A 13,699-nucleotide genomic window follows, 5' to 3' on the forward strand; every position below is an offset into this window, starting at 1 on the left:
AGCGTCGTCTTTCGGCAGCGATGTCGTGTGTGCATGTCATTCTGTTTTATGGGTGTGCGTCGGAACATATATGTGTGACTTTAGAGGAATGTAGAGAGGCGGAAACTCAATCGAGTGTGTGTGTGTGTGCTTTGTCTTTTTCAGTTCCACATAGGTGAGGATGGGGGAGAAAAGAAGAGAGGCAGGGAATGGTAGCATATGACAGGTACGTCAGCCAGGGGTGAAGGAAGAGGGAACAAATCTGACCCTGTCACACACCTACACACACAAGTAAACGCACACACCTTCACATCTGGTTTGGTCATCGGTCCACTTCTCAGTGGATGTGCCCGCTCCTCCAACACACACAAACACACACATTAATTCCCCCTGTAGCGCTGCTCCTCACCCCTTTCTCTATCACTGGCAAAGTAAACCCACCATGTGAGAATGATGAATGGGCTATTCTGCACCGGAAGCACACGTTAGAAACCCCCTGTCACCATGGCCCTGCTGCACACACACACACACACACACACACACACACACACACACACACACACACACACACACACACACACACACACCTGCACACACATTCAATACTCCCTCCCTTGCGTTCTCTAACCCTGTCCAGTCTGCTATCCTCTCTCCTCCTCCTCTTTCTCCCCTGGCGACCTCCTTCCTGGTCGCCACATCTACTCTCTCCGCACACACACGATCCTGATATGTGTGTGTGTGTGTGTGTGTGTGAGGCTAATACAGAGAGTGTAGTGTCTTGTCGATGGTGTCCAGTGTCACACACACACCTGCAGGTCATGTGCTTGTGTTTATTGTGTGCTTTGTGTGAGTAGATGCATTTAAATTCTCTGTAGGTTTGCGTGTGTGTGTGTGTGTGTGTGTGTGTGTGTGTGTGTGTGTGTGTGTGTGTGTGTGTGTGTGTTGAGGTGAAGGCTAAAGGATTATGTTCCACTAATGAAAGCCAAATAGTTCAAAGATTTCCATTTAAAATCTTTATTTAAAAAAATAAAGCATGATGTTGAACATATATTTTTAAATTTAAAACAGAAATAAACAGCATACATTTCATGCAACATAATGTCAGTTTAGCAATGCAAATGACAAATTTCATCCATCTTTTCGTCAGCTATAGACATCACATAGTTGATCTGAAATCAGCCAAGGGAAATGTTGAAACTCCAGGTGGTCCACAACCAATTAAATAAAGCTCCTTTTTGAAATGCGCACACACTCAAAAGAAGCCCTCTAGATGTGTGTGTGTGTGTGTGTGTGTGTGTGTGTGTGTGTGTGTGTGTGTGTGTGTGTGTGTGTGTGTGTGTGTGTGTGTGTGTGTGTGTGTGTGTGTGTGTATATATATATATATATATTCCACAAACTCCAGCCTAATGTTGAAAAAAGGGAGAAAGAAACAAGTTTCATTTGCTGTTGAAACATTTGTAGTGGAATTAAACATATGGATGCCACAGGCAAAGTGAGGGCTGGAATATATTAGAGCTGCACAATGTTACACTAACCCTCCAGTATCTTACACCGCTCCGAGAGATTAATGGAATAAAGAGGATGGGGGGGGTGAGTGAGTGAGTGAGTTAGCGTTCGTCTGTCTTTCTCAGGACACTGCAAAATCAATATTTTGCCATGATACACAGCTCTCACTTTTGGCCATATACATCCAGATATACCCATCAAAACCTAAATATTACGTCCCCTGTACTCCAGTCTGACTTCAAAGTTAATTACACACATCTGTTTGAAATTGTAGTATTTGATTTGTTTATGAATCTGCTCATTTGAGGTTTTCCATTTTTATAATAAAACCCAACCGACATTGTCTCGAAATAGGTTTTGTACACACTCCTGCAAAGTGTAAGTGGGTCGTCATGCCTCACTTTACAGATAATATTTTGCACCCAGTTCCAACACGTTTGGTCCCATCACGCTGGTGTCGGAGCAAAATGCTGGAATGATTTTTCTCTTCTATAAAATTAAAAGCATGGCGAGGTAATTGGGAAAGGCTTGTATGAGAAAGTGTCAGTGTTTAGAAAGAGAAGGGGAAATAAGGAATGTGCAGATACACTCTCAAATGAATAGTGGGCTTGTTGTTTTATGCTGTCAGTAAGGAGAGAATTGAACTATGCGTTGAATGTCTCAAGGGAAGTAGAGCCTGATGGGAGGAGTAGCTCACCAGCCACGTCTTGAGTTTAAAGTTTGCATGATTATGGATCAGTTCGAAAAGGAGGAAAAAAATGCTGTTAACATAACCAAAAATAAATCATATTTTCAAAAAAAGTCATCATGGCTTTCACTTCTCCTTCAGAGGTCTTATGAGCTCATATAACCGACATCAGTGTGATACCATTCACTGTGATATTTGCTATGAATATGAGTCATAAAAAGAGTTTTGTGGTTTGATGCTCAACATATTTACACACCCACCAGAAGAAATCTATCATATTAAATGAATGTGTGTAGTTTCATCAGCTAGTGTCAAATTATTATGGCCTATAATTAATTATATTTTCAACATGAAATAATAAAATAAATATTGTCCTTTCTTTATATATATATATATATATATATATATATATATATATATATATATATATATATATATATATATATGTTGTTCCTATTGTGGTTTTGGTTTGAGCAGGATGTAAAAGACATTGAGGCAGCAAGCCAGTGCTGAAAATTTTGATTATCTGATGATCAAACCAGCTGATAAGTGACGCTTAAGTGAAATTCATTGATTAAATTTGGAGCAGGATTCACACAATAGTCAGTCAGGGATCAGTCAGATGATAATTCATCAGTCACCGCAGATTTATGCAGAATATTGTATTACTTTTATTCACATGTCTGTTAAGTGATTGTTTAAGCTGCAAAATCAATTGAATTTGTGTTTTACTCTCAAAAATGCACACTTGCCGCAGTTCAGCAGTATTAGCAGACACATTTTATGAGACTAGGATGCCGCCTCAAAACTATTATTGATTAAACCTCATTATTCTTTATTTTTCTTAGGTGTCCTCATTTACCCTCTTCCAAATCTCATGCAACCAACATACTTGTGATGTTTGGCTGAATATGCAGCAGCAAGAAGTATATTAAAACAGTTTAGGAGTTTTAAGATACACTCTGATTTATTTTCAAAGTCACCACATAATTGTCTAAATTGAATACACGTGAATGACTGCGAATATGTTTGAAAAATGTTTAAAATGAGTTCACGTGGTTTTGTTCTCCTCTACTGTTTACTGCTAAACCATCTTTTGCCATGTACTAATTTCACGCTAGACGGCCACAAAATTATTCAGCATTCTCGCAATATGAGAAAAAAGTCCCACATACATTTTTATTTTGCAGTGGCCGTCCTCTCTCTCTCTCTGGGTAACAATGTGGCAATTTAACCCATGTAGCAGTTTGACCTTAAACACACGCTTTTAGAGACAAACCTGGTTATTTGAGCAAGAATTTCCTAACAAAGGCACACAGACAGTTGCCCCTCCTGGAGTAAATTTGGTAAATTTGGCCTATGCATATTTTACATAACGATTCTGCCTATTATTGCAATTTCAGAGATCCTACAGTGTGAGAACGACGACCAATTTATCATTCATTGCGGTAAATCGCAGCGGAGACTGCATTTAATTGAGTTTGTATTGTATTTCGTAGCTGGGTGCCTTCTCGCTATAGGGTAGGGTGGTGGTGGTGGTGGGGAGGGGGATCTCTCTCTGGCCATCCCAGTGCAGCGGGGGCTGAGAGAGGAGGGGTGGAGGGAAGAGGAGAGGAGGGGGGCCCCTCACCACCACCTCACCCCCTACCTCACCCCTCCTCCTCTCAGCTCCGCCTCTGTCTTACAAAACAATCAACTGGTAGTGAAAATGGGCACGTAAAGTGGAGCAACAACAGGCTGCATATTCGCATTCTCCAAACACCAAAGTGGCTCCACTTTATGTATAAAAACCATTTTACATGAAAAAGTAGGTAAACAATTGTAACCTCCGTTGTGACGTAAATACACAAAGTTACTTCAATGTTTTTGTGATTTTTTTTTTTTGTGTTATTGCCAGCCCGCGCTCAGCTGTGTGAGTTATCACAGGCGCACTGCTCCGGTTTGCAGATCTGACTCTGTTGTATTCCACTTCATGGGCCCACCACTTTGTTAATTTGCGCCTTAATTGCCCACGATGCAATTATGGAGATATGGATGGTCTGCACGACGCCCATCAGTGCTGCGGGAGGACCGTGCAGGCCGTTAAATCAACTCCTTGACACCCTGAAAAAGTCCCCGACGAAACTTGCTGTTTGTGGCTGTTAAAAGCACCTCGCCAAGCTCAGCGGGGACACATCCCAGCATGCTCCACTGCTGTGGGTCCATCGCAACCCCCTTTATCCACCCTGTACTGACAAGAGTGCGTTTTAAAAATGTAAAGCTACATTCAATACAAAACCATCAGCTGCACATTTCTCTGAAGTTTGCATAACGCACAGTCACGCACACAAAGCTGTGATGTTTGTCTTGCAAATTTTACACTAATTCAGGCAGACCTGCAACGATTATGCACAATGATACACACTCAGAGGCCACAAGTGACAATATAACACGTCTAATTGTTGTAATTGCTTCATGAATATTCATTGTGACGCAAAGAACAAAAACGATAAAACGCTTTTTGTAAAAGTGAGCTTTAATGAAGTTAGGAATGCTTTTTGGAATAAACAGCGATATTGCGAGAATGTTTCATAAGCAGGCACTTTTCACGTAAAAACAAGAAAAAATGCAAAAAAAAAAAACAACAGCACGCAGTAATATAAGCAGCAGTCTCAAATATGTATGCTAATAAAATGAATATGTAGCTTTATTTCAACACAAACTAGAAGGTGACTGAAAAGAATCTATTAAAATTATTAGCAATGTAATTATTTACTTGTATGTTTGAGGTTTCTCTAGAGCATTATTCCCTAAATTAATTTAATAATGAAGAAACACATTTAATTAATTTATATGACTGTTTTATTTTATTGCATTTTAAAAATTCAAAAAAGTCACTCAATTCAAAGTACATAAACAGTACACTTCTTTATTTTAATGGTTAAACTATTTAGGTAAAAACGTATCTTAAATTCTACTTATATTTTAGTACATAATTTTTTTATTTGACATTAATTTATTGTTGTTAATATTGGGGACTCTGTAGCAGCTTCCATCGTCTAACACACACCTGCATGTAAAGAATGCAGCCTTCCTGCTGTCTGCCTGCTGTAACATTAATACTCCGTGTTTGTCCGACGACAGTATTTTTGGCCTGTGAGTCTGTCTTGTAATTGTTGTTATTGCTATTATCGCCTCATCGTGCTGCCACACGAGAGCTGCCCGTCCTGCTGCAGTCACTTTGAATTAACTTCACCAACACTGAAATTTCTCACTCACTCCAGCATGCAAAAAAACCACACAAAAAAACAGAAAACAAAACGCATGCATTTCTCACTGGATCTCAGCCAAACGCACCTCAGCACAGACGCGCACTTAGAGCTGTTTACAACATCACGTTATTCAACCAAACTCCCAAGTATCCTGGTGTGTTGACGGTGGAACAAATGAACGCAGAGAGGAGAACGGAACGCTGGCTTTTGTCAAAAATATTCAAATGGAATGACCAAAACTGCGAATAAGATAATAAGGATAATATGTTTGCATTTTAATGAGCTGCTGTGGTACACGCTGTGATGATTAGTAGAACTAAAAGCGTGTTCTTCAAAGTGAGCAGACTAGTCCATTGTATGTAATTATGTAAAGCAGGCCTGCTCCTGCAGCCAGCCTGTAATTTTAGATTTTTCTCAAGCCTGTACACTTTAATAAATAGATGCAACATCAGATCAGACAACAAGAAGCTAAAAGAGAATTCCCTCAAATTAAATATTTTAGTGTGGAAAAAATACGATGAAATCATGCTGTTTGGGAAATGAAACACTGCTTTGCTTCTGGTGTCAAATTCGCTGAAGGTTATTGTGTAAATCTTGTTCTGTTTAATGAAAAAAAAACAGTAGAATTATTTAGTTAGTTTCCTACATTCACCATAATTTAAAAATGATAAATTTGAACATTTATTAGCCTACTTAAGTACATATTACACGAGTTTAAATTTGGGTTAAAAATAAAGGCAGTGGTAATAAGACATCTGTACACACACACACACACACTCACACACACAAAGGATCTCAACATGGCGATTGTGTGTCGCCTATCAAGCCTGTGATCGATTTAGTTTTTATGTCCTAAAATAATTAAACTAAACGTATAACATTTAAATCCATTCATGCTTTTAAAAACTGAAATTGTACGTTTCTTTCAGATTGCAGCTCCTATTAAGTTCAAGTTAGATATTTAACCAACATTACATCTAAATATATATGTCTAGCTTTTTCTGTTTGGCACATTTTAGGTGTGGGTTAAATATATTTCCAGTTTTACATTGCGTAATTATAATAAATAATTGTGCATGTAATTTATATCACTTATACTTTTTTGTTTGGATTTTCTACTTAAAATCTTTCTTGTTTGGTACAGAAAACACAGTCACAATTATTTTAAGTCTCCACCTTGCTAATCTACAGCTGCTTGCTGTTAATAATTTACCAAAAATGAATATTAAAATTTCTCACCTTTGCAACAAAATTATATATATATATTTAAAAAGAATAGATGGCGCGTTAGAGGTTCCGTCCAGATTTCTTGTTTTCCTCAGTCCATGCTCTTCTCAGGCAGACAGACTGTGTAACATGAGAAGGCAGGACGGGCTGCAGCCCTCCTGCAGCAAAAACACATCTCATATGCAAAGAAGGCTTTTGAAAATGGCGCCCCAGCAAACGCCTCCCTGTCAGTGTGGAGCGGGAGGGAGGCGAGGGGGCGTGCCATGTGCGCCGTGTTGCGCGCAATGGGGCTGTAGCCTCTGCTCCCGTGTCGGTTGTAGTATCTGGATATGAAACCGTCCCCGGTATTCGGCGGCATCAGCCTCATATGTTGAACCCCCTACCCCCCCCACCTTCACCCTCCTCTTCTTCTCGTCAACAGCACGTCGGTACAACCACCGGAGAGACGCGTCGTGTCATTACGCACCGAATAAAAGCGCACTTCTCCGGCATTCGTGGCTTTCCAAGCTCCCCCCATCCCCCTTCTTCTTCTTCCCTCTCCCTCTCTCTGTCTCTCTCTCTCTCTCTTCAAAAACACGGAGCAGTTTCCCGTTTCTTCCGCGACTTTCACCGGCAAATCGAGCCTCGTCGTGCACTCGCAGACTCTCTTTCCGTCTCTGTTCGTTCGTGACCGCTCTGGCGCAAAACGAACCGTCTGCACACCGCCGCCATTCCGTTGCGCAGGCAGGCAGGCTGCCCGTGTAACCGCGCAGTCTAGCCAGCAGCTGAGGCTTCCAGGGGAGAGTTGTGAAGAGGGGAGCTCTCTCTCTCTCACCCTCTGCCTCTCTCTCTTTCTCTCCCTCCTTCCCTTCCTTCCCTCAACGGCGGAGCGGCGGCGAGGGAGAAGAAAAAAGGAGGAGGAGGGAGAAGGAGGGGGAAACCCACGCTGATAGCTGGAGGGAGCCCCAGCGCGTTCAGCCTGTGTGTGTGTGTGTGTGTGTGTGTGTGTGTGTGTGTGTGTGTGTGTGTGTGTGTGTGTGTGTGTGTGCGTGCGTGCGTGTGTGTGCGTGCGTGCGCGCGCATTATAATCGTTGCTAGGAAATCCTTTCTGTTGGTGTGTGAGGGAGGACCTACAAGCAGGATGAGAAGGCAGCTGCAGTTAAAAAAAAATGAGAAAACAGAAATCCTCTGCAAAATGATATCAACTTTTAATCTCTTTCAAATATAGTTTTTTTTCTCCTCTTTTTGTGAACGGCTGAGGAGTCTGCATGGTATGTGCTCTCTTATGTTTCAGCGCATTTGCGTTTGTATGCACATGTGCAGCTGTGTGTTAATTCACACACATACTGGAGTCTTGAAATAGGCTGCTTCATCCATAGTGAAGGAATTGATTCAGTGCAGTGTGTGTGTGTGTGTGTGTGTGTGTGTGTGTGTGTGTGTGTGTGTGTGTGTGTGTGTGTGTGGTTACTGGTGGTATTTTCAGATAAATCACTCTCGGCTTGCAGAACAGTCAGTCCTCACCTATGTAAACGCACCCCTGAGGGCAACAGATTTATCTGCAAGAAGACGGTTCACCTCCCTCACTCACGCGCTCATGCACAGAGTTAACCCTCCCCCCTTTTTTCCCTCCCTCTGTTACCCCCTTTCCCCTCAGCATGGAGATGGATGGCCCATGTCCCCTTTGTCTAGATGCAAATGGACTTTAACCCCGAATTAATGGATAACTCCCTAGAAAGGCCTAATAATGCTTGGCTCACACTATGTCCACGCACACACGCTCACTGGCAGCCTTCTTTAGACATATTGAGTTCCTCTGTGCAACATTTACACTATGCATCATGTTTATGAGCAGCAACACCTGTCAGTAAACCAGTAACTTGCTACTCTTGTACATTAGCTACCATTAATTACCAAACTAGTGTTATTTAAGGTTTTCTCCACAAAGAGTACTTTAAAAATTAAAGCAAAGTCGCCTGAGGGGAATTTCATAAACCACACAACCACTGTGACCAACCTTTTCTTCACAACAGTAAATGAAATTTGGTAAGCAAACTGGCTGAGTTTTTCCACCTTCCTTTATATCCCCCTGTAACACAGAAATATCACATTGTTGTAATTCTATTTTCGTTTTATGTGCGGACATTTGAACTTTTGGGCCTGTTTTATCCTGTGCTGAACACACGAGATGATGACAGACGCTGGGATTTAACATGGTGCTGGGTGCAGGAATAGGGATGTAGATATGATCCCCCATTAGCTGTGGCGCCTTGCTGCTCCGCAACATTACCACGGCACTAAAATTTTATTTTAGTACCCCGCTCGCTCAGGTTGATCAACAGAAGAGGGGGGCTCGGAAGAGAAAGGCAAGATGGAAAACCTCAAAGTGGGTGTGTTGTGTATTTAGGAGTGAGTGTATGTGCAAGCACTTGTTATATTTTGTGAACAATAAACCCACTTCCTCCATGTATACCTGTCACCCCTGAGCGCAGTCAATGAAACACCCCCATTTGCTTCATGTCAAGAGCAGACTGCATTACCACGGATGTAAAAATTCATCTGGAGAAGAGGCCACTTGTTGCTGCAGATGACGATAGCTGGCTGGAGAGAGAGAATAGGGAGGGGGTAGGAGAGGTAGAACAATTTCACCCAAGTAAGATGGATGTTTTAATGCATCAGCTTCATGTAAAATCCCCCGCAACATGCCATATAAACATATCTGTCGTTATGAATGTGGATGATATTGGAGGAGGAAGGTGGTGAAGAGCTGTCATTTGTGTAGAAAGAGGCGGGGAAAGCTGTAGCAATGTGTGTGTCCGCAGGGAGAAATCCACATGTATACAAAATGTGAAGCATAGATTTTATAATTTTATTTTTCTGTTGCAGAAGTTAGTGATTTTAAACGTTCTATTGTATATTCACAAAATGAACAAATGGATCTCTATGTGGTAGATAGAGTAGCTCTGGGCAGATGAAACCAGAGAGCAATTCAGGGCTTCCTTAGACTAGCCTTGGGTTAAAATAAAAGCAGTCACAGAGCAATTGTAATTATAGTAACTATAAATTTATTTCTTTCCCCAAATGTTACTCTTTGTAGTCTTTCATCAGCCTCTGGTATTGCCACACTGGGTCAGTCTCATGATCAACACAGCGTGCATACACAAGCTACTGTTGTTGTTGAGAAAGATGGCTGCAGAAGGAGCTTTGTACAGACACTTCCTGATCATACACCTGCAGCAGCATCAGTCCACAGCTGCACTGCAGCTACTGCACCTGTGTTCACCTTGATGTTTACTTTCTATTGCATTCTGAATTTAAAAATTTCAGTTGCATAAAATATGCAGTTCTGCCAAATGAACACCCAATGTCCCATAGTCTCCCCTGATTAAGTTTTAATGCTGATCTGAGATTTCTACTATGACAACATTTGTGTTTTTTATAGCCAGAGAAGCAAGGGACTTGAAACTGTAGATTTGTTAAACCCTAAAATCCTCACATAGTGTTGTGAACAAACTCTGGTGCAATCGCAGTGCTTTAACAGATTCTTCCTTTGATAATTTCACACTCATGAGACCTGACACATTTGCCTTTTTTTACATTTTAGGAAAAAAAAATATAGAATGTGTCCACTTCCTGAACAGTCCATGTCCAGCTCTGGGACATGTTCTGGTAAAGTGATTGATATTCTGTTGATATTTAGTTTTAATAACCACATCAGTGCATATTTGAAGCGAGACATTTGGGTCAGACTAGAGGCCATAAAGAAAAGACCAAATAAGAGATAACATTAAAGAGAGCAAAAAAGAAAGGAATGATAGAGTTGAAGTGAGTTGGCCCTTTTGTAGTTTGAACTGATTGGATCAGTGTTGAGCCGACCTCTGACCTCCCTGGCGGACTAAAAATGGGTTTCGACACACACTTCCCTTTTCTTCTCCCAGGCAACAGCCAATGCGGAGATCATCTGACTTTCCGGGCCGGCCATGCCAAGCCGCGTGATTCCGCTGCAGATGTGAAGAGAAGGGGGGAAAAATTATAAAGATTGGAAGAGGAATAAGGGCTAGGGGATGACATGAAGAACAAGCAAACACGTCAGCAGACAGTGAGGAGAGGGTGGGGGTCACAAAGCTAGCTTTGTTTCGGTTCTGGCTGCTACATTAGCAGCTGCAATAAAAAAGCTTAGAGAAAAGAGGATGGATGGACGATGGCATGAAAGGGTGAATGGCCTGGCATGACGTTTAAGAGATGTCTCTGTTTGTCACTTCAGCGCTCTGTGTTTTAATGCTGCTTCATAGAATATGCATACAGGCCATAACTTGTATTGAGAGACCAAGACCTACATGGCAGATTCAAGATAAAGGCACCACTGTGTGTCCAGTGATGTAACACTCTTTTATGACTGATATGCATTACAATATGAGAGCAAAGATGAAAGAATTTAGTGCTTTGGCAAGAAGTCACATCCCAGAATGCTTTGCTCTCTTAGCTCACCCGTTTGTGACCATCTCAGTTATTCAGCTCGGCTCACCTATGGGGTCACTGGGCCTCTATAAACGTGGGGCAGTGTACAGTCTTGTGTGTGTGCGCGTGTGTGTTGTGCACTTACCCGTGGGGCAAACTACCTCCGTTCTCCAAAAATCACATGACCATGTAAACTGTAGAAACCGGCACCGTCTTTAGGTCCAGTGGCACCTTGAAGTGTTTTTCATTTGCCAAAGAGGAGCTGGCCTCAAATTGGAAACAGAGACAGGTTTAACGTCTGATTCTTAACCTATCACAGCTGTGTCACACACACAACACACACACACAAATATCAGGCGTCCACCTACACACACATGTGCAGGCGAGCTGTCTCTGAACACAGTTAAGAATGAGCAACTGTATTACACCACAGCAAATTAGAAGCATCACATCTAGAGACAAAATCTCAAACATTTGTCCACATTTATCAATACTGCCATATGTGCACAACATCATGATGGGCTTAAAAGCTTGTCAGAAACACACGCCAAATGCTGTAAAGGACAAGTATTGTCTTTTCTGCAGCTGCTACATTTTGTAATGAATTTTACAGATGTTTCCTATGTAAACATGTTTACTACATAATGATATACACTGTGAAATTCTTATAAATAACTTAGAATACAACGCTATTTAAAGATTTTCACACCCACTGAACATAGAATGCGTAGCGCTCAAGAAAAAAAGGGATGTTTTAGTGCCACGAGAAACATCGCTCCAACAGGTGCTAATGCTCAGTATGTGGGGGAATCCATGAGTGAAAGCCACCTGACACCTCTGATAGTATCTTATTGAGGTGTGTTTACCCAACACTGGCAGAGTGTGGAGCAGACAGGGCCCAGACCATTCAGGGGTTTCACTGTAAAGTGGTCTTGTTGGGGATTGTTCTAATGACGAGGGAAGGTTTGCATTTCAGGTTGCAGGCGTCAATTCGAAAGCAACAGAACTGCCCTTTGTCAGATCTGAGATGACTGGATAGATGGATAACTGGTTGGTCTGAGTTTAGTTTGTAAGCACACTTCTATAACAGCTAAATCTTTGGAAGAAAGACGAAGACCAGAGGCATCTCAACTAGGATGTCTTGTGGAAGAGCTGAGACACATTTAGCCATTGAGGAAGCTGTTGAGTGAGATATGAAGCAGACGTCATTTTTAAGTTACAGGTATTCTGTTTTTGAATATTATTAAATTCCAACCACCAGAACACAGCATGTGTGCAGAAAAAGGGAACCTGGTAAACCACTGAATACTTTCCAGGAAAAGTTGTGATCATAAGGTTTTATAGGGTGGGTTAGAGAGACATTATCAGTAGACTGTGATTGTTGGTGGTCATTTTTAGGATGTACTTTGTAAAAACACTTGATTTTCCTAGAAATTTTTCAACGAAAACACAGGCCATATATTTGCAAAACAAGTCCCAGGAGCTTGTAAATGTTTCATTAAATTAGTTTGTAATACAAATGAGCATTAAACTTGCCTAATAATAGTGGAATATTGTATCTTATGAAACATCCTTTCTTATTGTGACTTTAATGTCAACGTAAAATAGTTTGACCATAGAGACAAACTGCATGACCCACAATGCAACAGTAGGCCATTACAGAGACAAATGAAGGTCATGTTCCTTGGTGGGTGGGGTATGCTGTGACCCACCCACTTCCCCTTCCCATAAATCCTTACAAAGGCAAAGCCAAAACCATACTGGAAGGATTTATGTATATATTGTTGCTTTTGGTCTTGAGAATAGATTCTATTTTTCAACACTGTGATGAGGGCAGCAGCGGTTTGGAAAAGTCATAACAGAATTACTTAGCTTGAACTTGGAGTTTCTTCAAGTGGATTTGCCTACTGGGGCTGGTAAAGCATATTTCTTGTTGTGAGATGGAAATGTCTGCTGTCACATTGTCAAAGCTTTTTATGTCTCTGTTCAGTCCACTGACACCCAGAGAGCTTACTGTGGCATCAGGTCACATATTTGTGTCTTGGGTCGCTATTTTTGGCCTCTGGACTACAATGCTTCTGGTTTTGGTTTGTTGGAATATCAAACAAGTACAAAAAAAATCATAAATTTACAAATTTACCAATTTCAAAGTACAGAAAATATGGTCTGCATACCACAGCAGTTAATTAGATTTTGATTTGTTTATAATTTCCAAGAATACATTTACTAAATTCAGGACAACAGCTTATAAAAAATGTAGAGAGAAACCCACAACGAGTAAACCCGTGCAGGCTAATTACAGCTGTTACGCTGCGCTGTAGTGGGGTGAGTTGAAATAAATTAAAAGAAACCTGTTCCTCATTTTTGCCGGAGACACCCAGGACCCGCCCTTCGGGGCGCCTGGAGGTCCCCGCACCCCAGTTTGAGGATCCCCTCCTCCATCCTCCCGTTCAAACCCACGGGGCTGTCGGCCCTGCTTCTGCCCTGGACGCGGTGATGCAGGGGTTAACGTGGTGACGTGGTGCTCCTGAAGCGGTGACCCGCGGGGCAGCCAGTGGGGGCTGCAGGGGGAGAAGAGGAGAAAGCCGAGGTTGAGGTCCTGTTTGGGAAGGAG

General features: G+C 41.7%; 1 long non-coding RNA gene across 1 annotated transcript; it reads right to left on the minus strand.

The window, feature by feature from the left end:
- Nucleotides 1–4,667: 4,667 nt before the first annotated feature.
- Nucleotides 4,668–7,920, minus strand: LOC129347339 (uncharacterized). Its single transcript, XR_008599391.1, has 2 exons — nt 6,664–7,920; nt 4,668–6,023 (listed from the first exon to the last, which is right to left on the minus strand). It is a non-coding gene; the product is annotated as an uncharacterized LOC129347339 (long non-coding RNA).
- Between the last annotated feature and the right edge of the window lie 5,779 nt (nt 7,921–13,699).

This window comes from Amphiprion ocellaris, chromosome 18 (genome assembly GCF_022539595.1).
Source record: "Amphiprion ocellaris isolate individual 3 ecotype Okinawa chromosome 18, ASM2253959v1, whole genome shotgun sequence".
Classification (NCBI taxonomy): domain Eukaryota; kingdom Metazoa; phylum Chordata; class Actinopteri; family Pomacentridae; genus Amphiprion; species Amphiprion ocellaris.